This window comes from Rhipicephalus sanguineus, chromosome 3, assembly GCF_013339695.2.
Source record: "Rhipicephalus sanguineus isolate Rsan-2018 chromosome 3, BIME_Rsan_1.4, whole genome shotgun sequence".
Taxonomy (NCBI): Eukaryota; Metazoa; Arthropoda; class Arachnida; order Ixodida; family Ixodidae; genus Rhipicephalus; species Rhipicephalus sanguineus.
In genome coordinates this window covers 146,172,044-146,196,368 of record NC_051178.1, presented here as the reverse complement: position 1 = coordinate 146,196,368, position 24,325 = coordinate 146,172,044, and the positions used below count along the sequence as shown (strand labels likewise).

The window sequence follows — 24,325 nt, the reverse complement described above, 5'->3', positions numbered from 1 at the left end:
GTGTCTGTTTTTCGTTCCACACGCAACGCTATACTATAATTTACTTTATATCATAGTTAATTTAAAGGGGTACTGACACGAAAATGTTGGCCTCGCGTTTCTTTGCTGCAATGTGTTGCTGGGGGCCTGTTAGTCATAACACGGCACATCGTTTGCTGCAGCGCGCGACAGATAATTAATTACAGGCTCCGCATTACCGACCGGTGTCAGTTTCGGTTTCAAGAACGACAAGCCTCCGGGTGCAACTATCACCACCTAGCGGGTGCAGCGCTTGATCACGTCAGCACACAGAACTGTGACACACTTCCGCGCGGCTCGCGAGAAGCCGCCGAGAAGTAGGCTGCTGGAGCGAACCGCGGCAAAAAATGGCGGCTATGACGTCATCATAACTTGTTGCAGCGTGGTCACGTGAGGGAAGTAGGGGGGTTACCCAGGGTCGCCTTTGGGGGTGTCAATAGCGCGAAAGGGTCGATCGCTCACGCAATCTTCAAAATCCATTTAAAATACTTTCCAAGCTGTATTCGCTGTTGATATTTTGCTGATGATATACGCATGTTCACGGGAATCGATCCCGCAGGCTATCTTGGCCGCGATATTTTGTGAGTACCCCCTTAAGCGCAGCACTAAAACAATCAATAATTATTGTTGTTCAAGGAACGCGCATCAGCTCGTCAAGAAATTGGTATTCCAGAAAAATTATAATTATAATCTCCAGTAGGCCCGACACCCAGTAAAAATGGAAAAGAAATACATCAGAATTGTGTGCGGCTAACTGGTGACAAATGCCGTAGAATATTTTGATTGTGGTTGTGAACGACATACCTGTAAGTGTAATCACCATGCTGCAGTAAGCATCAGTGTCGCATGCGTAACCTTCAAACGTATATTTAAGCTTACTTCCATGTCACTGACATTTCAGAATGATCAGGAGACAACTAAAGCCGCAGCGACTAATGCACACCTGTGTGCCCAAATATATATCTATTGCGCTTTACTTAGGGGCAGCAGGACACGGGTTCGATTTCTTGTTTCGACAGCCTCGTGTGGTTCATAGCGTTAAACGCCCGTGTGCTAAGATTTTGGTACGCGTGGAAAGCAGCTACCCTCTTACCTCTCTCTCTCTCTCTCTAGCATTATTTGTAGTTTCACTGCCGGGTCCGTTGAAAGTGTAACTCCGTTACATGTTTAGCTATTATTATTCACAATAAAAATATATGTTAGTTAGTGATTCTGCCGATGTTATTTACATATACACCAGTTCACAAACACGGCCACCAATAGCGCGCATCTGGCGTCTCCGTATAACTGTAAGGACACATGTATAATCGCGTTGCAGCCAGCGCACTGCCGCAGAATGTGCATTGTGACGCAGTACAGGCGGAAATAATAAGCCTACAGGCATGGTATAGTGTCCACTGGGGCCCAACTCGCGTTCCCCTCTTCTTCAACGGTCCCGGGACAGCGCGGCTCCCATTTCATTGTGAAAGGGCGCGCGATGTTTTTCTTGCGGCGAGCCTTTGGAGTCTCTCAAGGAGCAACGATACGCCTCTTGGGCGCTAGGCGGCTTCTTTGCTGCAGACTCCCGCGCGCGCACGCACGAGCACCCGCGCAAGCGCTCAACACAAACGCAAGCAATGCAGGTAAAACGCACTCCCGAGATGCTGGCGAGACTGGATGGGAGAGGACGAAGGCTTCGGGCGCCGACTGGCGCGGATGATTGGAGGCGCTTAATTCCGCCCCGATGCCCACCCGCCGCGGTCACCGCTCCTTCACGGTCTCAGGAAGCTTCTTTTTTTTCTCCTCACCCTTTCGCGGTGTCCGCCTCCTCCGTCAGTTCCTTTTCGCGGCTCCTTTTCTCTATGTTGTTTCCTACCAGTTCTCTGAGGTGCAGACAGCATACCCTTGAAGTTGACGTACAATCTATGTACGAAGATGTGCCGTCTGTTTACTTTTGTTCAGGTTACCACCTGGGGCCCACGCATGCGTGCGTGTGTGCGTACATGCATATAGTGGCTCTCAATATGAGTTGCAAAAAGGATGATCATGCAAGGTCGAAGGGGTCCCAAGCCTTTAACACCGGCAAACGTGAAATCAGTTTTGGAAATACCAGCAGTCGAAACAGCAGTTACGTCACTGATTGTTTCATCTGTCGGCGCCACCGTGCAGTGTTGACGCCGCTTTGACCACGGGCAACATGTTTCAAGTCATATTGGGCGTGACTGTACATACATACATACATACATACATACATACATACATACATACATACATACATACATACATACATACATACATACATACATACATACATACATACATACATACATACATACATACGATGACACTTGCGGTCGGAAATGTTAAGGGCACCTAGACATCCACCCTAGATTCGCGCGTGTCTGCAACATCAAGTATATCCGAACTTCGATACCAATTCCTGCCCCATGTTTAAGTACCGAAAACAACTTTAGCGCACCACACAGAGCATATACCATATATTCGCGTAGTGTATACGCAGCAGTATGACCTACATTTCAACCTCAACTGTTTTCTACGATATCTCACCAACAACGTTTTACTTTACTATTTATAAATGGCAGAAGCGCTATGGATTTGATATAGAAGCAACCTATTCAACGTACCCATAGCGATAAAAGAAATAAGCCAAACGATTCAGCGTTGAGTTCGATTCACGAATAAAAAAAGCTAAATTAACTATGCTGCGTCACCGATCTGTCCTCAATCGTGTACAGTCGCGCATAGCATCCGGTCTGCCTGGCCGAGCACTGCAATTTGCATCGTCTGCCTGTCCGCTTCGCCGGAGTCCGATCGGTGCGACCGATCGGCTCCACGCTCCTCGGCGGGGATGGCAATAAAGATCTGCGGCTGCTGGTCGTGGATTAGGGCACCTCGACGTCGTTTTACGGCGGTGCCGACGCGAACTGCTTCATAAATAACGTTCGCGCGCACGCGCGCGTGCGCTGCCGAGTCGAGTTGTGTTCGACTTGGCGCCATTCTCCTGTTGTGCGGCCCCGCCGGGAGATACGTACGTGCTGCGGTGGGAGGGGAAGTACGTGAATTTTCACTTTTTCGTCGACCAAGCTGCGTAAGCGGGAAAATAGAGAGAGAGAGGAGGCGGGGTTAGAAAGAAGCTTTCGTTGTCTGCTTTGTCTCGTCGTGATCCCGTCGTTGTCGTCCTATTATCCGTTAACCCGAGGTGTTGGTCTATAGCGGTTATGGTGCTTGACTACTGACCCGCAAGTCACAGGATCAAATCCCGGCCGCGGCTGCTGCATTTCGATGGAGGCGAAATGCTATAGAGTGCACGTTAAGGAACACCAGATGGTCAAAACTTCCGGAGTATGCACCAAGAAGGCGACCCTCATAACGGTGGTTTTGGGACGTAAAACCCCAACAATTATTTTATTATTTGTCCGTTCGCTGTATGTTGCTCGGCAACACATTCTATTACCAATTATATCAAACCGCCCCCCTCGCAAATTTATTCACGATCAGTTGTATAATGGGCATGACACTACAACGAACCAAGTCGCAGTGAAATCGAGTATATTTGCGTTTTATGAATATATGATGATACGGAATCGAATCGTCGACACTGATGAACTTCCAAGGCATGCTTTCTACTAAAAAAAAAGCATAAGCACGTCGATAGTTGGGCTCCCTTTATTTGCTGAAGTTGAGCACACTTAAGTGCAGCTAACGCTGTGCAAAGTTACAGCGCCGCCTTACGGATATGCAGTGAACACTTTGATGTGGAAGGGCCTGATCCAAAGATTCCGGCGTCCCAGTATCCATGAACGTGTATCCTTAAATGTCTATCCTTAATCATTAGCAGGCTAAAACTGAATATTTCTATTGTACTCAGAGCCACTCTAGGAAATAGATTTTGAGGGCTCGCAACCATGGCTCGGCCTTCTAAGCGTTAAGATAAGCAGACGCGTTACCACGTGACAGCATGTCGCCTTGGATTGGTGGATTCGTCGATGCGGATACTAAAAGCTCACGCGCGCACTGTACGGTGTTGATTGCCGCGGAAGTGAAGGCGTTTACGTACGTCTTCTATTTCTGTTTGAACGCTTCCTTTCGTTTAGAAAGTAGGCGGTGTTGCGAAGACGCCCCAACCCTACAGAAGAACTTCGACCACTGTATAGAGACTTCAGAATGCGTGAGCGGAAGCGCTCACCAGTGTGGGTCGACGGGTGCGGCGCTTACGCATCTAGTTCTCGCGTTTTAAGTACGGAAACTCTCGATATCGACTAGACGTGACATGCGCACCTACCTTCTTTGCGTGACATCCTGTGTGAGCGATTCGTTTACGACCCGAACGTGTGCGCGGTGACTGAACTATTCCGTGGGCGATAACTGACAAATAAACGAGAAAACCCTTTTCGTCAACCACCATCCAGTTAACTGTACGCTGCGTAACACGAGAAGCCAGCTGCACGGTAGCGCATAGCTTTAAGTGCCCCGAGCCGTTAAAGTGAGGTCGGTGGTTTTGCGGTATACTTCGCTACATAAGCTGTAAACCTTTTTCTCTTCCTCCACTTGCCTTCTTCCTCCTTTGGTTAAAAGCGATAACGCTGGAAACGCGCTTAGTTTGTTCATAGGTAAAGCCGCAACACGTTTTCCTAAAGTGCAATATCGTCTCTGTCACCTAGGAGACTGGTTAAAAGGAACGCAAGAGGAAAGTGCGAAGTTAAGTTCGGGGTGGCAGGCCGCATACACAGAGCAAGGAAGTCAATCTCATCGTAGGAAAATGCGTTGAAAGCTGCAGGCAAAGAAATCACCTCCAAGTTAGCGAGTCAAGTGTGGTAGTACACGTTGTAATAAAAATTGGTGACTGATTAATTTACTATTGCGCTGCATCAGAAAACAAGGTGATATTACATGCGAAGCATTCCTTAGCGAACCAAAGTACTTTGACCGTTTCTATCTATCTATCTATCTATCTATCTATCTATCTATCTATCTATCTATCTATCTATCTATCTATCTATCTACTATCTATCTATCTATCTATCTATCTATCTATCTATCTATCTATCTATCTATCTATCTATCTATCTATCTATCTATCTATCTATCTATCTATCTATCTATCTATCTATCTATCTATCTATCTATCTATCTATCTATCTATCTATCTATCTATCTATCTATCTATCTATCTATCTATCTATCTATCTATCTATCTATCTAGCTGCCTACGGCGCACTTGTGGTCGTCTCCTAAACTTGGTATGTATACCGAAATTGGCATAGGAGGACGTGAGTGTAACGAACACGATTCACAGGTCGTGGCATAAGTAACGTGATTTTCCTGCCGCGTACGTCATGAAACTCTTTCTACCAGTCACGTGTGGCACATACCCGCATAACACGGCCCGTGGTATACGGGTATGCGCCACAGGTGGTTCGCAGTACATGTCAACAGGAGCTTGATGTGGGCGAGTTGGTGAAGCATACTGGTAAATTTAACGTTGCGCAACGTACACGAGGACTAGAAAGGAACAGACAAGCGCAACCTTGCGCTTGTCTGTTTAAGTGTTCCCTTCTAGTCCTCGTGTACACAGGCGTCCACTGTTAAAGGGAACATCGGAGCGTGTGGCGGCAGCTCGGCGCCCCGCCGGCCGTCGGCCGCAACGAGATTCGCGCAGACGCAGTGAGCACCGTGCCCGGTGCTCTTTCGCCGCGTCAGTGGTTCGCTTCGCGACGATTCGCAGCGCGGAAGCAGACGGGCAGCAGACGACGAAAGAGCACGACTCACAGCGCGCACTGCGCCTGCGCAAAACTCGTTGCAGCCGCTGGCCGGCGGTGGCGCCGAGCTGCCGCCACACGTAGCCACACGCTCCGATGTTCCCTTTAACAGTGGACGCCTGTGTACGTTGCGCAACGTTAAATTTACCAGTATACATGTCAACACCACGAACAGCGATAATTGACCTTGGAGGTCTTAACGCCAAAGCGTTAAGGAGCTCATTTCGAAGAAAATCCGGTGCCGGCGTTGCCGACGAACGAAATATCCGGATGAAGGCAAAGAATAAAATCACAGCTCAAGCTGGAATCGAACCCAAGCATTTTTGCATGGCAGTCAAGTAACCTAAAACAGGGCCACGCCATGCAGTGCTTCAAACTTCTCAGGAAAAAGACCCTACACAAGCATCGTGTCGGGGCAACGCCATTTGTGGCAATCCCCTTGTATAAAAATGTAATAAACATTGACTACGCAAGCTGTAGTCAAGCGTTGCTCGAATACGCCGGCGAACGCTACTTATCATGAGCACATCATCGGACCGTAGCGTGCACTTCGTCGCGATAAAACTTACATCTCTATTATAACGTGAGTTCCGACGTTATGTAGGACCATGAGCTATCCTTTACAGGCCAGTGTAGTTCACGTGTTTGGCAAGCCCATGGATGATATGGGCACAACTAAGTACTAAATTTACACAAACACGTCGATCCACTTCGTAATCCTTGGCTCAAAGCGAAAAATCCGGCATAGGCTGCTACTCGCAGAGTGCTTCGCATGAAATCGATTCCCACAGTGCGTGGGATCTGCCGGATTTTATTAGCTTGATAATTATTGCGCCCTGTTTATTTATTTACTTATTTATTTATTTATTTATTCATCTATTTATTTATGAAGGCGAAAGCCATGAGTGGCTCATGAGAACTGGAATGTGACCGTCCGTCGGCGAGAACTCTGCTACAGGAAGCATCACGTGACCCACGTGGCTTCAGGGGCGGGGGGAGAGGGGGGGGGGGGTGAGGGAGAAATCAATGCAATCGACTAAAAAGGAAGAGGAGGAAGATGAAGATGGCTTTCGCCTTCGTGTCGTCTTAGGCAAATGCGTTAGGCATCCTGCGTGTGATTTATTTATTTATTTATTTATTTATTTATTTATTTATTTATTTATTTATTTATTTATTGTTTGTTTATTTGTTTATTTATTTACGCACATTCTAAATCTGCTCAAAGTACCCTCCTGCGCCTGCTAAACTGACAACAGTAAAACAATTGCGGCAGGTAAGCGACCTCTGAAGCAGATATCCAACAGCATCTTGAAAAGACGACCGGTCGCTACACTCGTGTGTATGGACAACAAACAGCGGGACAAGACATATCGTGCCGTTGGGTGCATTTGTTGTGTTCACAGCTTGTCTGAGAAAAAAAAGTGATTGTCCATTGTGTGATTTTATCATTACGTTATACAACAGAGCGTTCGGACACCTTATGATAACCATTAATCTTTCATTGCCGTTTGGGCTAAGTTTTACAAGTTGTTGACAGCAGCTTTCTCTCGACACGCTTAACTTGTCTCTTATCTCTTGCCGGGCAGCGATTGAAAGTCGATTGAAGTTTAGTGCCATTGTATTCTTGAGGCAGCATCTATCGAAAAGTACGTGGGGACGGGTGCAGTAATATCAGCCCCTTCATACGCACGACATTTGAAAAAAGATGGCTGATCCCTCTGTCATATATGAATCGATATAACACGAAAGTTAAAGGTATCGTCACAGAAGTAGTTCACTGTTTATAGCGCATTGGTATATGAGAGCTTGTACAATGTCTACTGCTGTTTGGCAGATATAGCACCGCTTCATGTGGACGCATCCACGTTGACGCCTAGTGGTACATCTCTGTACCGACGACTAAGGCCCATGATCACGATTTAACCCTTGCGTTAGCTGAAGTTCTTAACATGCACGCGGACACCGCATATGGTGAATCTCGCGCAAAGATGGCAACAAGCACATAATGAACACTGTTACTCGATATGCAATCCTCCAAAGCTTCGTGAAACGCGAACACAAATGCTACGCGCGTCGTGTCTTGCCTCTAGCCTGGCCGTACTTCTCACAGGGCGAGCGGAGAACGCGGTGCGACAGCCAGGCGAGCGTCGGAGAGCTATTTTTCGATAAGGATGGATGCTGTTAACGAAGTTTGGGCTAAAGCCGCCTCCTCGCGGTGTTAAAGCGTTGACGAAATTACATTTCTATTGGAAACGCGCCGAATGGGACGGTCGTAGCAACGGCGCGCTTTTTTCTTTTTTTCGAGCCTCGTGGCACACGTGTCACCGCCCCATTATAAACTGGACGCTCATAACATCGATCTATTCAAGAGCTGTGTGAAAGGAAAGTGTTAAAGATAAAATGCGCGTTCATGTAGCCTCCGCAATGAGTTTGACGGTAGCTCAGTGGGCTGAACGCCCGCCAGTCGTCGTCGCAGACCGAGAGGTAATCGGTTCGACTCCTGTCAACGGAACTTTTCCTTATAGTTCTTTTTTTCTTTGCCATCAGATGGCGTTCCTTTTCCTGACGTATTTCCGTGACGGAAATACGTCATGGAAGTCTTTGTGATCCCCGGCATAAAACACTTTCGTGTTAAAATATTACATAAAATCCCGTATTGCTGGTACAACAGGTGAGAACACCAGCTATTGTATACGTACATGCGTACTTTCTTTCCTTCTCTCTTTCTTTCTCTCTCTCTCTCTTCCTTGTCTCTTTCTATCTTTTCTTTCTTTCTTTCTTTCTTTCTTTCTTTCTTTCTTTCTTTCTTTCTTTCTGAAGTCTCTCAAAATTTCCAACCTGCACATCCATCTGATCGCTTCTCTTCATTAATCGATTTTGTTGCCGTGATGCCCAGAAGTCCACTCCAGTGGCGTTATATAACCTGCATCCCTCTTCATCGCCTATGCCAGGTTCACTCGCCCAACTAAGCGGACTTAATATGCGTATCCCTGTGTCGTATAGCGTCGTTGGCCATGTGCGCGCGTGGGCTGTTGCAATGCACGCTCACAAAGCAGCGAGACGTTTGCGCGCTGCCACAGAATCTACACACACAGCAGCGTACCAGACGGCCGGTTTAAGTCTGACTTTCCGCCGAGGTGCACAAAGCGCTGCCTTTTTCTATCAAGGACATCGCAGAATAAAAGACAACGCTTAATCCAATGTGGTGCAGTCAATGTAGAGGTATGAAAGATGCCTTGCTTTTTTTTTTTTTTCCTTCATCCCTTGCATACGAGGAAGTCGTAAAAGTGTATGAAACCTTGGAACGATGAACAGGTTTCTCTGCGGGCATCGATTTGTGAGCATAAGCGTAGAACGGGCAGCGCCGACAGCGTGTTGCAGTGAATGTAAACTGCGGTCTCTGCAGTCTTGATCAGGGGCGTAGCAAGAAATTCTTTTCGTAGTGTAGGGAGTTCAACCACCCTTTATGTGCGTTCGTACGTGTGTTTGTGTGTGTGAGTGTATATATACACATGGATATATAACACATGTGCGAGTATATATAACGCGTGACAAGCCGATGGGCATCATATAACGACGCACTCTGTACTTCTGGTTTCGCGGCCGCGGCGGCCTCATTTCGATGGAGGCGAAAATGCTTGAGGCCCGTGTACTTGGATTTAGGTGGACGTTGAAGAACACCAGATGGTAGAAATTTGCGGGGCTCTCCACCACGGCGTCCCTCATAATAATATCGTGATTTTGGGACGCAAAACCCCATCAGTTATTATAATCGACGCGTGAAGTTTCGCATTTCGCTGGTATACTGCCGACTGCTGTAAAAGTTATTTTTCGGCAGCCAATTGGCACCGCACGAGCATGGCTGTGACAGGGTAAACGCGGAATACCCGTCGGCCACCATCCTTCCAACTGCGCTATATACCTCACTCATCAAAACAGAAAAGCGTGGCGTCGGGTTTCTTTCTTTTTTTTTCTTTTTTTTTCTTTTCTTGGCCCGTTTGTTGGGCTCTACGCTCGCACATACACAGCAGCATCGTGCGTTCGCCTTTTTCATGCGTCGTCGCTCATCGCTCGCTCACGCGACGCGCGCGCGTGTGTTCTCGCGGTCGGGGTGAGCGCGCAGATGCGGTTATTTGTATGCATGAGCGCGCCGCACGCGGGCGCTCCGCGGCTGGGCTGTATATACGGAGGATTCGCGGCAGTGGCTTCCTGTCGTCTTTCGTCCTGACTCCGAATCTCGTCCCGGCTGTGCGTATATGTGAGCGCGGCAAGTCGTGCAACCGATCCTGCAGCCCTGCATGCACAGCACGACGCGGGTGACGAAAAAAAAAAAAAAAAAAAAGTCGCGCGAGCGGCGTGTATGTGTGGGGCACCGTTCGCATAGTGCGCGCTTACGCACTGCTTGCGCTACACACCTCCGAGGATCGGGCAACGGAGCGCCCTTGACGAAACACAGATGCAGACCTGGCGAAAATGCCGAGGCTTCAAAAGAGCCGCGGGGCTGCTTCCAATGCGTGCGGGCCTGATGACGCTCCTGGCTCGTTTGAAAGTTCAGAGCAGCGGCTGCAGTGTGACGCAGCCGTTGCTGCGTGTAATGGAGACCAACGCTTTTCTCAGCGTCTTCGATTGTTATACAGCTGCGACAGAACCACGCAAGAGACGAAATATTCGATGGGTTTATTCCGCGCGACCCATATGGCTCATGTTCAAACAGGGCGCTGTAGATACAGCACACGCCACAGTTAGAGCGGAAAACCTACTCAATTCTCATCCCTGCAGCGTCAATTACAGGTCTGCTTTTATAGATAAGAGTGGACTCTTTAGTGAACGCTTATCTAGTTCGCAATATCGCCCATACAGTTTGCGGGGACAGCAATCGAAACGAGCAAGTTCGGTGTTCTCCGATGGTAATTAGTCGTTGCCCTAAGTGCAAGAACCTTCATCTATACGACGGTTCTGCGGGGGACAGGTGTATGTAACATGGAAATGGAAGTTTCGCGGTGTGTACCGCAGCACTTAATACGTTTAAGCAGCGTGCTCGGCATTCGCAGTGCTGCTCTGAACTGGTGAGACGTATGCTGCCGTCGTTTCGGCCAATCCCGCCGCCACAGCTGCCACGGCGACCGATATCGGGACGAGATTCGGTCCCACGGGACAGGCGACGCCTATGTTGAGCACACGGTGGTCCTTCCTCCGCTTTTGGTACGCTCTTTTTTTTTTTTAAATGTCGAATCGAATATAAAGAGGCGAAGCAGGAGACGGACGCTCTAGGCCAATGGAGAGATCGAGTTCTGCGAGAGAAAGCACCCCCGGGCTGTGATCGCTAACTCTTTGTATACACACCTGTTTTGCAGCGCCAAGGAACACCCGCCCGCATGTCAAAGAGACGCTTGTGCAACGCAATCGCCTCCTCTCCTCCACTTTCGTATACGCTGCAGAGAAGGGTGGCCGCTTTTTATGCGCCGATCGGTCGTACGACACCGCACACACGGAACTGGCTCACGCACAAACACCTACATGGACACGCACGCGCGATGCAGTGCGAGTACCAATTTTTATTACCCCGCATGACCGCGAGTATCATGCATGCATGTAGTACGTATAGCGTCTGCCGCTGCAGACTGGCTTTGCACACTAGCTCTGACACGCCTATCAGTCGCGTTTTTGTACTTACTATTCTGCTCGCTGCCAAGAAAGTTCTTATATTCAAGATGTCTTAAGGACTATAGTCCGCCATGGAGGCGAGAGCTCCACCGGGCAGGTGTGAATTTGGTCGATTTCGCGGCGCATGCCCGACATCTGCGCGAAGTGTATTCGCATGCCCGCTGGGTTTAATTGAAACCAGATGTATGCAAAAGAGCTGAGCAGAACTGTACGTGGGCCAACTGGTCCAGGCGAATAGGATACTCTGTGTTCATATTCACGCGCTATACATGCGGGATGATGTCAGAAAGAGCTGCCTTTGAAGCAGCTCGGCTATCTTTCTGTTACAATGACAATAAAAACAAAGTGCTAGCTATATCCACAATGAAAGTTGGACGTAATTCCTGGTGCAATATCGCCACTAGAAGAGGCTGAATTTGTGGTCGCTGAATGCGAGTAAGAATCGTTGCTTAAGAACCGCTCTAACAGCTGCATTCAACTCTTAAGTGCGAAATTTAAAGATATCCATCTGACAATGGCTTATGGCTACAAAGAAATACGGGTTTCCCAGGAAAATGAAGTTCTTTCCCTCAAGGACTCAACCCAGGAAACATCACTTAACATGAGACAAATGCCATGTCAACAGAGCTGCTCATCAATTTCCTCGGCATGCATCTCCTTCATTATGTCATCTCCGGCTCAATTTATTTATTACTCAAACACCCTAAAGGCCCAAGCAGGCATTTCGTACACGCTATAGTTACAACAGAGCAGTGACACATTCAAATAGATGACGCATGTTAAAATAAAAATTATAACAATAGTACAAGCGAATAAACAGTACAACGGTACATCCTAAATTTCGAAGACCCATATGGGTGTACACATAATCGGCACGTAGAAATTTAAGGCAGTATGAAGAACTTAGTGCAAACCTAAACGAAATCCATCACGCAAAGAACATCAAATTAAAGCAAAAAACAACAAAGTAATACAAGAAAAAAGGAGCACAAGGACACGTCGCGGATCCTACGTGCGCACGTTTAAATAGTATATTGATTAAGCTGGACGTTAAACTAGTGTTCCATAAAGACACAATTCTGCAGGAAGCTTGACAAGTCATTCATTTTGTTTCAGTCATTCAGGGCTGATCAGTCTTGATTTCGAATATGTGTCGTCCTGCATACAATGCACGAGGACGTGATTTCGATTCCCAATCACGGCAGCCACAAGGAACGCAATGCAAACCCCAGGCCCGTAGCCAGGAATTTTTGGGGGGAGGGGGGGGGGGGGACACTTGCTGAAGCCCTTCACCGTTCGAGAAAAACACAGATTTTCATTATTTGTTTACGGTAAAACACCCCGCTCAATCAAACCTCCCCCCCCCCCCCCCCCCCCCCACACACACACACCTGGCTACGGGCCTGGCAACCCCTTACTATATATCATAGAGATGTACGTTGAACACAGTGAAGAACCACGGATGGTCTAAAACTAAGCCGAAATCCCCGAATGCGGCGTGACTCGTAATCATATCGTGGTTTTGGCACGTAAAACCCCAGAATATTACTACTGGACCGCCTAGATTATGAACGTTTGCTCATCATTCGGTGGCTATACAACTCAGTCCGCACCCAGTCCCGACTTTTTCGACAGCGAAACTGTTTATATGCCGGCCGAAATATCGACCCCGCCGCAAAACTATCATCATCATGAACGGATATGTGCCACAGAATTTGGGCAAATCCCACTACTCACCCTCACCGCTACGGCGTGGCCTTGTATAGTAGCAAGAGGGTTGGAAAGAGAATTGAGCGCGAGGAGGAGATATGTGATGGTGAGGAGGAGGCCAAGGACAAGGGGAGAGAGTAAAGCGTCGCAAAGAATGAATGAGAAGGGGAGAAATGGAGAGAAAGAAATACTGAAAGGGAAAGAAAGCGAGACGGAGCGAACATCAACGAAAGAGAGAGAATGAAGTAGGGAGAGAGAAAAGAGATAGAAAGAAAGAGAAAGAGAAAAATTCTTGTCGAAAAAAAATTCTTCAGGAAGCGCAGTTCGAACCCGCGTACCCTCGATATGAAGGCGAGCGTCCAAACCTCTCGGCTATCCAGGCAGGCTAGCAGAGCAGAGCTAGAGAGTCATGGGGCGTCCTAAGAAAGTGCGTACTCCCGAGGAGGAAGCCGCGCATCTCGAAGCTAGACGTGTCGGTCGACGAAGAGTACGAGCGGCGACGGGCCCGTGCTTCAGTGTGCCAAGCTTTGCGCGACTCAGTGCAAACATTATTTTTTTTTCTTTTTGTTTTTGCCATTTCGCACTTTACTCGAGTCTGGTCTACACATCCACGTACGCCGAGCAGTCTGCGATAGAAAAAAATAGAAGCTGGGAGCACCTGATAAAAGTCGCCGCAGCGACCTTTCTCCTCGCGCCGACAGAATCGGTACAGTGATTAGGTGTTGAAGAGTGTGACATCAGAATCGGGCGATAACTGCACCCAGCTTTGCCGAGGCAACATGATCGATAAGGTGCACTGAAACCTTTCGTGTATATCGGCCCACACCTGTGGCTTCGAGCTCGAGTACGCCCTTTCGAGTACCCGTTTATCGGTATTGCACCGTTGCCCGTCGCAACTATGAGGCGTCAGAGTTATGTGTTGTACTATATTGGCGATCCTCGAGTACAACCGCATGTTACACCAACACGCTGTTGTGTCGTTGTCGGTACGAAAACGTGTAAACAAACAAATGACAAACATTTAAGATAATTGTTGACTATCTTTAGTAAATGGCTTAAAAGTAGTACTCGCATGTACTGATACAATCGCGAGTGCACCCAGAAGAATTTACTACGTGTTTCTAAAAGCTAGTTTCGGTTCCCACTGTACCCTGACGTAACGACAGCGTACGAGCTTCTTGCGACGTGCTCGCGCAAGATGCCGTGACGTTTCCAAGGCCGCTCCGCTGCTTCGCTCCGTTGGTGACGCACAAGCGGCCATTTGATAAGTTTTGGTACCTGACGTCATCATAGCTATAAATACTGGCGCACGAAATCGCCGGAACTGATATTATAGCCAGACGACACGCCAGTGTCGATGTCGGTAGGTACGCCATCCGAAGATTAACTTTAATGTCAGAATAAAATATCTTCTCGTCATTTCCCGATCTTCACAATTTCTCAGAGTTGTCTTTGTACAGTACGTTTGTATGGCACGAGAACACCAGTCAGGGCTCGGGGTACGTGAAGATGAGAACAGCAAAAGCGGGGCGTGAGAAAGAAAAGGGAGGGACGGGCAGATTGAAAAGAGGTCAGTGTCTATTTCTTATTGAGGTGTTCTCAAAGAGTTTTTATTGAGATCGCGTATCGCGCCTTGAAGCTGGAACACTTCTAGAACCACGCCGCGTTATTGCAAGTATAACTGCGCAATTTCCTTCCCTTTATTTTGTCTTCGTAGCTCCAAGCGAAAAAAAAAAGAAGAAAAAAAAACAAGAAAAAGAAAAGCGCGGAACGCGTTTCCAACCAAGGCAAACAGAGACGAGCTGTTTGCGATCTTCCCACACGTCTGTGTTCTTTTCTTTCTGACACTCTCGTTCAGAATGACGATACAGTGCTCTGCTCGCTCGAACATACGAAACATTGTTGCCCTTCGAGTTTGTAAACAAAAGAAGTCAATATTATTTCAATGCCAGAAGTCAATGTGTAGCTTTCGCAAATTCTTAGGCTTACAGAAGATACGGTCGGACTACATCACCCTCGCCACTTGCGCGAAGCACGATTTTTGAAGTAGCACGGCGCATGTTGGCGTCTGTTCGAGCACTGCAAAGTTAGTTCATGTTATTTTAACGCGATTTAAAGAGCTCGTTTCACCGAAATTCCGGTGTCGGCGTCGGTGACGGCGTCCTTGGTTGTGAGCGAAAAATCATCATCTTGTCCGTGACCGAAAAATCTAGAAAGATGTAAATAAAAATAAATAATAAAAACTTCGGCTCGAGTAAGAATCGAACCCAGGCCGTCTGCGTTGCAAGCACATGTTCTATCACAGAGCCACGCTATTTTATTTTCTTTATTACAGAGAACGAAACCGTAGCACTTAGAGTGATATTATAAAAAAAAATAATGATCAGGCATATTTAAACACAAGTCAAACACAGAAAACCAGAGCGTTACTAGAACGTTCGTATATCCCGCGTATTTGAATCACTTGTTTCTGGAATATGTTTTTTGTTGATCGCGGAGGCTCAGAATTTCTGTCAATCAGTCTTGCTCTTCAAAGACAATGCAGACCAATGAGAAAGATTAGGTCATAGGGTATGGCCCTGTCCTTTGTCACATATAGAAGGCAGATTCGTCATCCATCCAGAACACGCGGTAGTTCAGATATAAGAATTTAGTATAAGCCAATTCCAGCGCTGTGGTGTAGATGGCTATGAGAGTTTTGAGTTATAGGGAAAAATGAATAACTTATGTTGAGCCATCCTCACGGGCCTCCGGGATGCCACAGTTAGATAATGATACTATAAAAGCGTGCAAAGTACAGGAAAGCAAAAGCAAGCCAATCAGCAGGCAGCCTCTGAAGAAGAACTGGCTATCACTACATTACGTATTGATTCAACTTTGCTCACACTGTTTGTTTTCTTTCGCCAATCTCAATTCGTTACGTTAACCTACAAGATATCGTAGCGTCCACGTTGCATAGCGCGAGGTCACAATGATGTGTTTGCATTTCAGCTCAAGATGAACAAGTGGTTGAGTTGGCGATTGATAAAATACAATTGTGATGATCTGTATTCGCACAAGGCCCTAGAATGAAGCGGTTCAAGTACAGTTTCGCCAAATGTTTGGTTGGTTGTTCCTTACACCTGGCGCAACCCACCGCGGGGGATCAGCCATGAAACGGGCGGCTCCTTGTTCTAGAAATTAAATTGTTCTGTATTCTCAAGTATGTTTAAAAATAAGTAGCTTACGAAATAACTCATTGGTATAATCAAGGAAAAACAGAAATAATAATAACAAACCATTATGGTTGAAAAAGCTGAAATCGGATAACCTCAACATTATATTCGTTTTGTCTCACGTAGGAAATCACATACGGCATCGCGAACGTTGCTGTGGCTAAAACTCAGTACGGTAGTACCAAAGGAAGAAATCCACGCATATCCACGATGTGAATCATGACGAGTGGGCGAAGCTCTGGGTATCGTATCGGTGAGTAATCGTTACCCGAGCGTTGCCCCATATAATGTAAATTGAGCGACATAAGGTGACATAAAGTGACAAAATGGCATAAATAGTCGACGACAAAGCTAGGTCCTAAGGTCCATAATGTGTACGTTGAAGTCGCCGACTTGTAGAAAGGGTTCGTGCTTGTAGGTGTTTTATGTTGTTCCGTCACAATTATGATTGATGTTCGTCTATTGTAAACCTTTTTTTCATTCACATACACACATATGTTTCGACTATATATAGCAACGGCTTTCTATATACCGTAACAGCGGACAGTAAGGGTCGACGACAAAGCTAGGTCCTAAGGTCCATAATCTGTACGTTGAAGTCGCCGGCTAGTATAAAGGGTTTGTGCTTGTAGGTGTTTTATATTGTTTCGTCATAATTGTGAGTGATATTAGTCTAGTGTGAAACCTGATGTTTCGATTTTACACGGTGCTGTGCGTGTGCATGGACGCCAAACGGACGGACAAGCCTCGGCCGTGCTTCGCCCCTAAAAACCACCGGAAGTGATAACTTTAAGCCGATTCTTCGAAGGGGGAGAGGGGGCAGCCTAGAAATAGTTTCTTTTTTTGTTTTTAAATCTTCTGCTTGCTACAAAGAAATTAAAGAAATGATGCAGACAGAGACTCACTCTCATCGCAATAAGGAATAAAGGTGACTGCGCCAAATGTAGACTCGAACGAGTTCGGGAGAACTGCCTTTTCGTTTTCGTTACGTTTTCTTTTTTTCTTTTTAATTTTTCATGTGCCCTTATATAGAAGTGCATGCGCGGCTCAAGATCTAAGATCTACTCGTGCTGGATAATAAAGCACAAATTCAATTTAGGACCGCGGGATTGGTCTTCTCAAAGAACAGAACATTTCTGTTCACTCCCTAAACGATCAATGATAATTAGGAATGCTCTCCTGCGGCTTCGTTCACAACCTATAGTATGGAAGCTTTTGGCAATTAAGAATCTATTTCTTTCGCGCAAAGCGAGAGAATGTTTTTATGTTTACGCATAACACAGGCCATAAGTTTATTCACGAGCTATGTATGTGTTTGTGCATAGCGCTTTTTGCAAGGAAAACTTAAACGCTAACAGATCTGGTGGATTCACACTGCAATTATGATGTTAAATGGTCCTGTGAGAAACACCAGTAATTTTCCTGAATTTTCTTCTATGCCCGATCCTATACTGGGAGAGCAGAACAAACTTGGCCCTAGTGCACTCAGAAACTATTATCTTAAATATGTCAAAGTAAGCAATGAGATAGTTCATCAATTAATATCAAGAAAAATAACGCAAAGGTGCAATAGTATCTAGCAGCTTACAAAATTCACCAGCCTATGTCTTTAACATTCAGGTGCAAAGACCTTTTTGACCACCCGCGCCATCTTACAGCTACTTATTATAGGCTTATTAGCAGCCACGATATGTTTACACTTCGAAATGCAATTAATGGCTTCGTTTAAAACTCAGTGCTGCTGTCTTAGCGCTTCTTGGCCATATATGGACCTTAACGCCAATAAACACAAAAGAGCCATCATCACGACTAAGTTGACGTATTATGTTTGTCAAAGGAAGAATGCGTGGTCATGCGAGGTGTATGCAAAGAGAAATGCTGTATATGTGCAATATTCAAGGTATCTGTACACCTGGCACACAGCAATTGGTTCAACAAAGTGTAGAACTAATCTAAGAAGAAATTAACGTCACTCAACCAGCCTCGCTGCCATACGTTCTTTCATGAGGATATTTGTGTATGCTATCGAAGTTCCCATAAGCCGATAATTTATGTGCAGGTTTTATATCGTGATCGTAATGTTTTATTGCTTACAACACAAATGCGCTCCTTGAAACTGCTTTTTTTTTTCGATTCTGTGCTTGATGAGCTGGTTTGCTGTCATACGCGGGACAAGCTAGCACACAAAAGGACGCTAAATTCGTTATAGCGAAGGCTTTTCTTTAAGATAGTTCATCCTTAAAATGAGCCCGTAGCGTTTTCCAATCATGCGGTATCTTCAACTCTTATTTTGATAGGTGGAAGACAGCCCCTCACTGACTTATGCAATATCTGTTCTTAAGAATGATCGCGTGTACCCCCCTCCCCCTCTCTAAACCTTTTGGAGTACATAGTATGCCATTGATCGCCTTCAACTTCCGTAGTTTCGCAATCAACTTCACAATATACATATAGTAAGTAAGGTACTTTCCTTTATTCAGGTCACGCACTCCAAGCGAGCGCAGTGCCAGCAAAATATTTCGATAGCAGCGAATCCGTTCAATCACCGTGCATCTATACGTAGACAAAATATATTGAACATTGAGCGTCGCGAAACTCCACGAAGTGGGAAAAAAAAAGCGGTACGCGAGGCCGATCATCTTCTCCATTCTTCGCATTTCACAGTTGCTGCTATTAGATGCATTATGAATAGGCAAGTAGGAAGCTGTCCTCCCTAGCCTTTCTTTCTCACCGGGTCCAGTCAGTATACTAGCCAAGCAGTTGAGTAGCAACTGCACTGCAACTATATATATCAAAAATTCCCTTTGGATTAATACTAAATTTATTTTTGAAGTCATTGTCGGTTCGTGCGTTAACGCACTTTGCGTCATAGATGGGAGAAACCTTTGGCCAAGTGCCTTACAAAACTTCTTGAGCGTCCTGTAAGGCAAAAAGAAAAAAAAAAAGATAAAAAAGGACAACATTCTGTACTGAACCCCCCCCCCCCCCAAAGAAATAAAAGAAGCAGAAAAACACCCACAGTGTTGCGCGGACTATACAACGCACATACAAGAAAGAACATTTAAGAGAATATAGCGTTTTACTTCGAGAGTTCGCAATATAGAACGAAAAATAAAACTTCGCGGAATCGCGGTGAGCAACGCGCGAATATTCTGTCATTATTTTGTCTATTATACTCGTTTCTAACTTTCTCAGTGCAGGTATGCCAACCATACTATTCCTGGTTATTTCCTTGCCTTTCTGCTATCACTTTTGTCTCGTGTTCTCTATATCGTTTATACCAAGCTCAAACTTTGACATTGTTCATAAAAATGATGCACCGCTGCGCTCACCAACGTATATTATTATTACTGGATGGAGAATATGCTAATTTCACGTTATAATTGCAAGCGGCTGACATAATATAATAATCCAGCCACTCGAATTTATATGAATTAAAGTGAGGTGAGGGAGGTCTTGAAATTCTCTGCGACATTGGCGCGTTTTTGGTGACGTTCAGCGGCTGTTGGTGGCATAGGTTCGAAGACTGGAACGCCCAATTCCCATCGTTGAGAGTGCACACTGTTCTGGTCTACATTGTACTGTGGCACAAGCTCACATCGGACAATGGACTGGTGGAGCTCATGAGAATGAAAACCAAAACTGACTATATAAACTAATTATACATGCATGTGACGTATGAAGCGACCACAGGAGAAGGGGAGGACACAGAAGCGTGCGCGTGATATGAAATAAAAGTATGGCGTCTGAGCCACGGCACATATCGCATTGGTAGCGCCGCACGCGTACAGTATTCAATCACCTGTATCAAGTTGGGTTACCGGAAGTATGGGTTAGAGGTACAGTGAGTTTAGCAGTAAACTTTTCCGTGGCTGCTTGCTGACCGAGGTTTTATATTTCGATATCAATTTTCTCAACCGAGACCGTTTAGAAACCAGGGCGGTTATCATGGCGCTAACGTTTATCAATTTAATTCGCAAAGAAAAACCAGTGTACTACTTACTTGCTGCTTAACTCATTTAGATGTATTTGAAAATTGCCGCCAATACCTTTTGTGCAAAATTCGCAGATCCGCACATATAAGGTGCGACATTTATAGTCACATCAAAGCATAACACCACTACATATGAGGTTCTCAGCTTTATTGGCTGTTCTGTATTGCAGTAAGCATTCGCTTACTTATTTTATTAACAGGCATGTTGTCGAGCGCGTGCACAGCATTAGTAAACGTCAACAGACGTCACTGGATAATAATAATCGTTGGGGTTTTACGTTCCAAAACCACGATACGATTATGAGGGATGTCGTAGTGGAGGGCTCCGGAAATTTCCACCACCTGGAGTTCTTTAACGCGCGCCTAAACCTGAACGGTATTCGACGGACCTAGTTGGTTCATAGCTAACACTGGTTCGAGCAGCGGAACCGAAAACGAGGAGCAACGAGGGACGTCGCTATAATTATCGATGGCATTTCATGCCACAAATACGCAGCTTAATTCTAGTGAATGCTGGGAACCTGGGAACTATGGGTGAATTTCGATTGACCACCCAGGGTTACTCACACGTCGACCGAAATCTTAGCAAGCGAATGCGATTTGCAGTCCTCGCCCCCTACGAAATAGGGCTGACGAGGCCTGGAATCTAATGGCGAATTCCACTGGTCGAGCCGGAGCAAGTTTTCTTGCTCCGCGTTCGAGAATCTGCGTTCCACTGGTCGATTCGGAGCAAGTTCGCGTTTTCCACTGGCAGATTCGGAGCAACCCACTCGGCGACGGAGCGTTCCGAGTTGCTCCGTCTTGCAGAGGTGGATTTCGCCGGAACTCCGGCAACGCGGTGACGTCATTTCCGGTACAGTCGTGTTTAAAACGGGGTCTGATCACCCTGTGCACTTGTTTACATTCCTAAAATGGCGTTGTTTGACTCTGCTGGGCGAGCTTCTGGTTTGCTTCTAGCTCTGAGCGGCAGCGAGAGAACGAGTTCTGACGGTAGTAGCACCAGCGATGACGACGAACCGTACGTGCTCTACGAAATTATGTTCAGAGAAACGTTCCCTGACCCGCTGTGCGCACGCCCGGAGATCATCGGCTACATCGAAGATATTTCCATGTGCTCGTCCACATTTGTCAGCGCAACACAAGAAAATGGCACGCCTGCTTTTCGCCACTGCGGGGTCGAAATGTGCGCTTTGCAGCGGCAACCCATGAAAACGCACAGAGCGGAAGCAGAAATAGTTCCCGGAGCCAATTTACGTGACGTATGCATAAACAACTTCCGGAGTGACCTCACGCGGAGCGTTCACGTGTTCCACTGGCAGATTTGGCTTGGTACAATCCGAGTGCTCGCTCCAGGATTTCGGCGGCCGCTCCGGATCTCCCAGTGGAATTCGCCATAACTCGCAACTTTGTGATGGGCAGCAGAACGTCATGGCCGCTAAACCGTATCGACTGATGAAATTGCTTATCTGAAGTATGCTAACGTTTCGGGGCACCACGCGTGAGAGGAGCACGAAGAAAGCTAAGATATGCGCGTAAGGCGTCTAGACTTATAATCAGTAAAGTTGCCTAACAATGGAATGCATTGTTTCATAAGGCGGTATCTCCCATTGAGGCACACGGAGTGTTGCAGTGGATTAGTTCACAGAGGCGATAGCCTGGGAAGTGCCGAGTTTTAAGCATTTACAAATATCCACATCTTCCGGAGGTCGATGCTGTATAGTGCACACTTGCTTGAGGCTGTCGAAAGTACACATTTCCTCACTATAGTCCGACTGTTCATGGCTCATGGTTCCAGCTCACAACGTCACGTATTTCAGGTCCACGATGCCGCACACCCATGACAGCATAACCCCTTCCCAACTTAAGGGTTTCAATAGCGGTTAATAACATGTAGGGCTTCGCCTTGTTTTTCCCTCACCACGTGCTGTATACAGCTCTAACGACAGGCCCATTTTCACACATAGTGCAGTAAAAAGACATCCGAATTGCTCATGTTTCACGCAAGTTATCGCAATTCGATAGCATCATGAAATTCTGATATTCGTTAATTATCTATCGACATACATGCTTGACATTTCATCCTACGTTGAAGTCACGCAGGAGTTATAAGTCGTTGGCAAACGAAATACTACGAAATTATATTACTGCATGTTAGTTTGTTATTTCTCACTTTGCAAAATAGTTAAAATGTGCATGCGCGAGCTGAAAATAAGCTTTTCAAACGAACAGCCTCTGCCACAGACTAACAGAACAAGCAATTTGTTTTACTCAACTCTCGTCCCTGTCTTTACTTTCTTTCGTTTTTCTCTGTACACGATGGAGCTTTTATACAATGACGCGTGACATTCCCGCAGTAACTTCTGGAAAGCCCGTTTAGTGTTTTAATTCACATGGCACGACACCTGCATGGGGGGATACTACGCTGAGTGCATGTCTGCACCAACGCGTGTCTGCACACGTGACCTCTCGAGCGATAGATGGTCTCTGTTGATGCTGCTGAAACTTGTGACAATGAATCGTGCCCATAGGCGCGCGCAGGGTTCCCAATTAGGGGGAGGGGGGTCGATGTCTCACCGCAGCCCCTCCCTACCCCCTCCATGGTCGTGTTGGGAAGAAAACAAGCTTCGGTGAGGATGTAGATGCAAAATGCAAAAATGAAAATGAAGCGATGACGTGCTTCCCACAACGGCCTGCATTTGGTCCCCAGCTTTCCGGAAGTAAAAATGCGAAGTAAACAGCTATTGTAATGCGACATCAGTGGTCCTCAGCAGCAATCATGAAAAATCTGCATGTCCATAACCCTGCGCATTAAACAATGACAGGGCATGCCCGAGTTGACTTCGCACCCCCGTCAGATATTTTTTTGTTGTTGTTGTTTGGGGGGGGGAAGGGCGCTTCCCCTTCCCCCCTCGTGTGCACGCCTATTATCGTGGATGAGGCCTCTGCAATGGGTGTGTGACATTATTGCGCCCACACATAACGCAGGTCACGTGGAGGGACACCTGCTTCAGAACAACGCAACTGCATGCGACGTTTGTGTTTACGTAAGTGCACACGTGACCCCTCGTTGCTACTAGTGATGAATGGTGACTGAGCTCGTGTAATTGGTGGGCAGCTTTATTACGCCCACACGTTACTCAGCTCACGTGGCGTGACACCTGATGCAATACTATACGCAACCGCAACATTTGCACCTCCATAGCTGCTCATGTGACTCCTCGTGCGATAAGAAAATGTCACTGCTGATGCTGCTGCAGCTTATGCTGGTGAACCGTGGCTAAGCCCTTCGTATGATGGATATTTTTTTTTTCGAGCACGTTACGCAGCTCACGCGGCGCGGCACCTGCTGCAATACTATACGCAACTGCAACGTTTGCACTTCTGCAGCTGCACACGTGACTCCTCACGCGATAGAAGACTGCTGTTTAGGGTGATGGTGGTAGTGGTGCTGCTGCTGAGTGTGGCACAGTCATTTGTAATGAGTCTGATCCGTAAATGCGACCACCCGTTACGCAATAGACACCCGGCCATGAAGTTTTGAGATCCTACAGTACACTGCTAATCAGGTCCCACTTAAGGTGCTTAAAGGGGTGGTGCCATCAAATTTCGAGGCTATAACAAGCCTGTTGTGGGTTTCCTCTGTATGCAAGGACACTCCAGACGTAGGGTCGGACACAGAAAACGTTTAGAATATATTTTAATTCACTTCCAAAGTGTAGCAAAATGCCCATTCTCCCGATCGAAACCCATCGCTAGCGCGCCAACTCTGACGTAGATCTGTAGGATGGGCAACGAAAGTTGTAGTGACGTCACACCAGATCTTCTGTAGTGACCTCCGGATCTCCGCCACCTCTGCAACGTACGTGCCGGCTGTAGTGAACTAGAATATATTCTAGTTCACTATAGTACCGGCAAAGCATCAGTTGCTACATCACTCGCCGAGTTTCGGTCGCTTCCTGGCTAAG

The 24,325-nt window shown here is 46.6% G+C and overlaps 1 protein-coding gene across 1 annotated transcript in view; it reads right to left on the bottom strand.

Annotated features, from left to right (window-relative positions):
- LOC119387400 (insulin gene enhancer protein ISL-1) overlaps positions 1-24,325 on the bottom strand; it is a 141,602-nt gene that overhangs the window by 108,824 nt on the left and 8,453 nt on the right. The window lies entirely within an intron of this gene.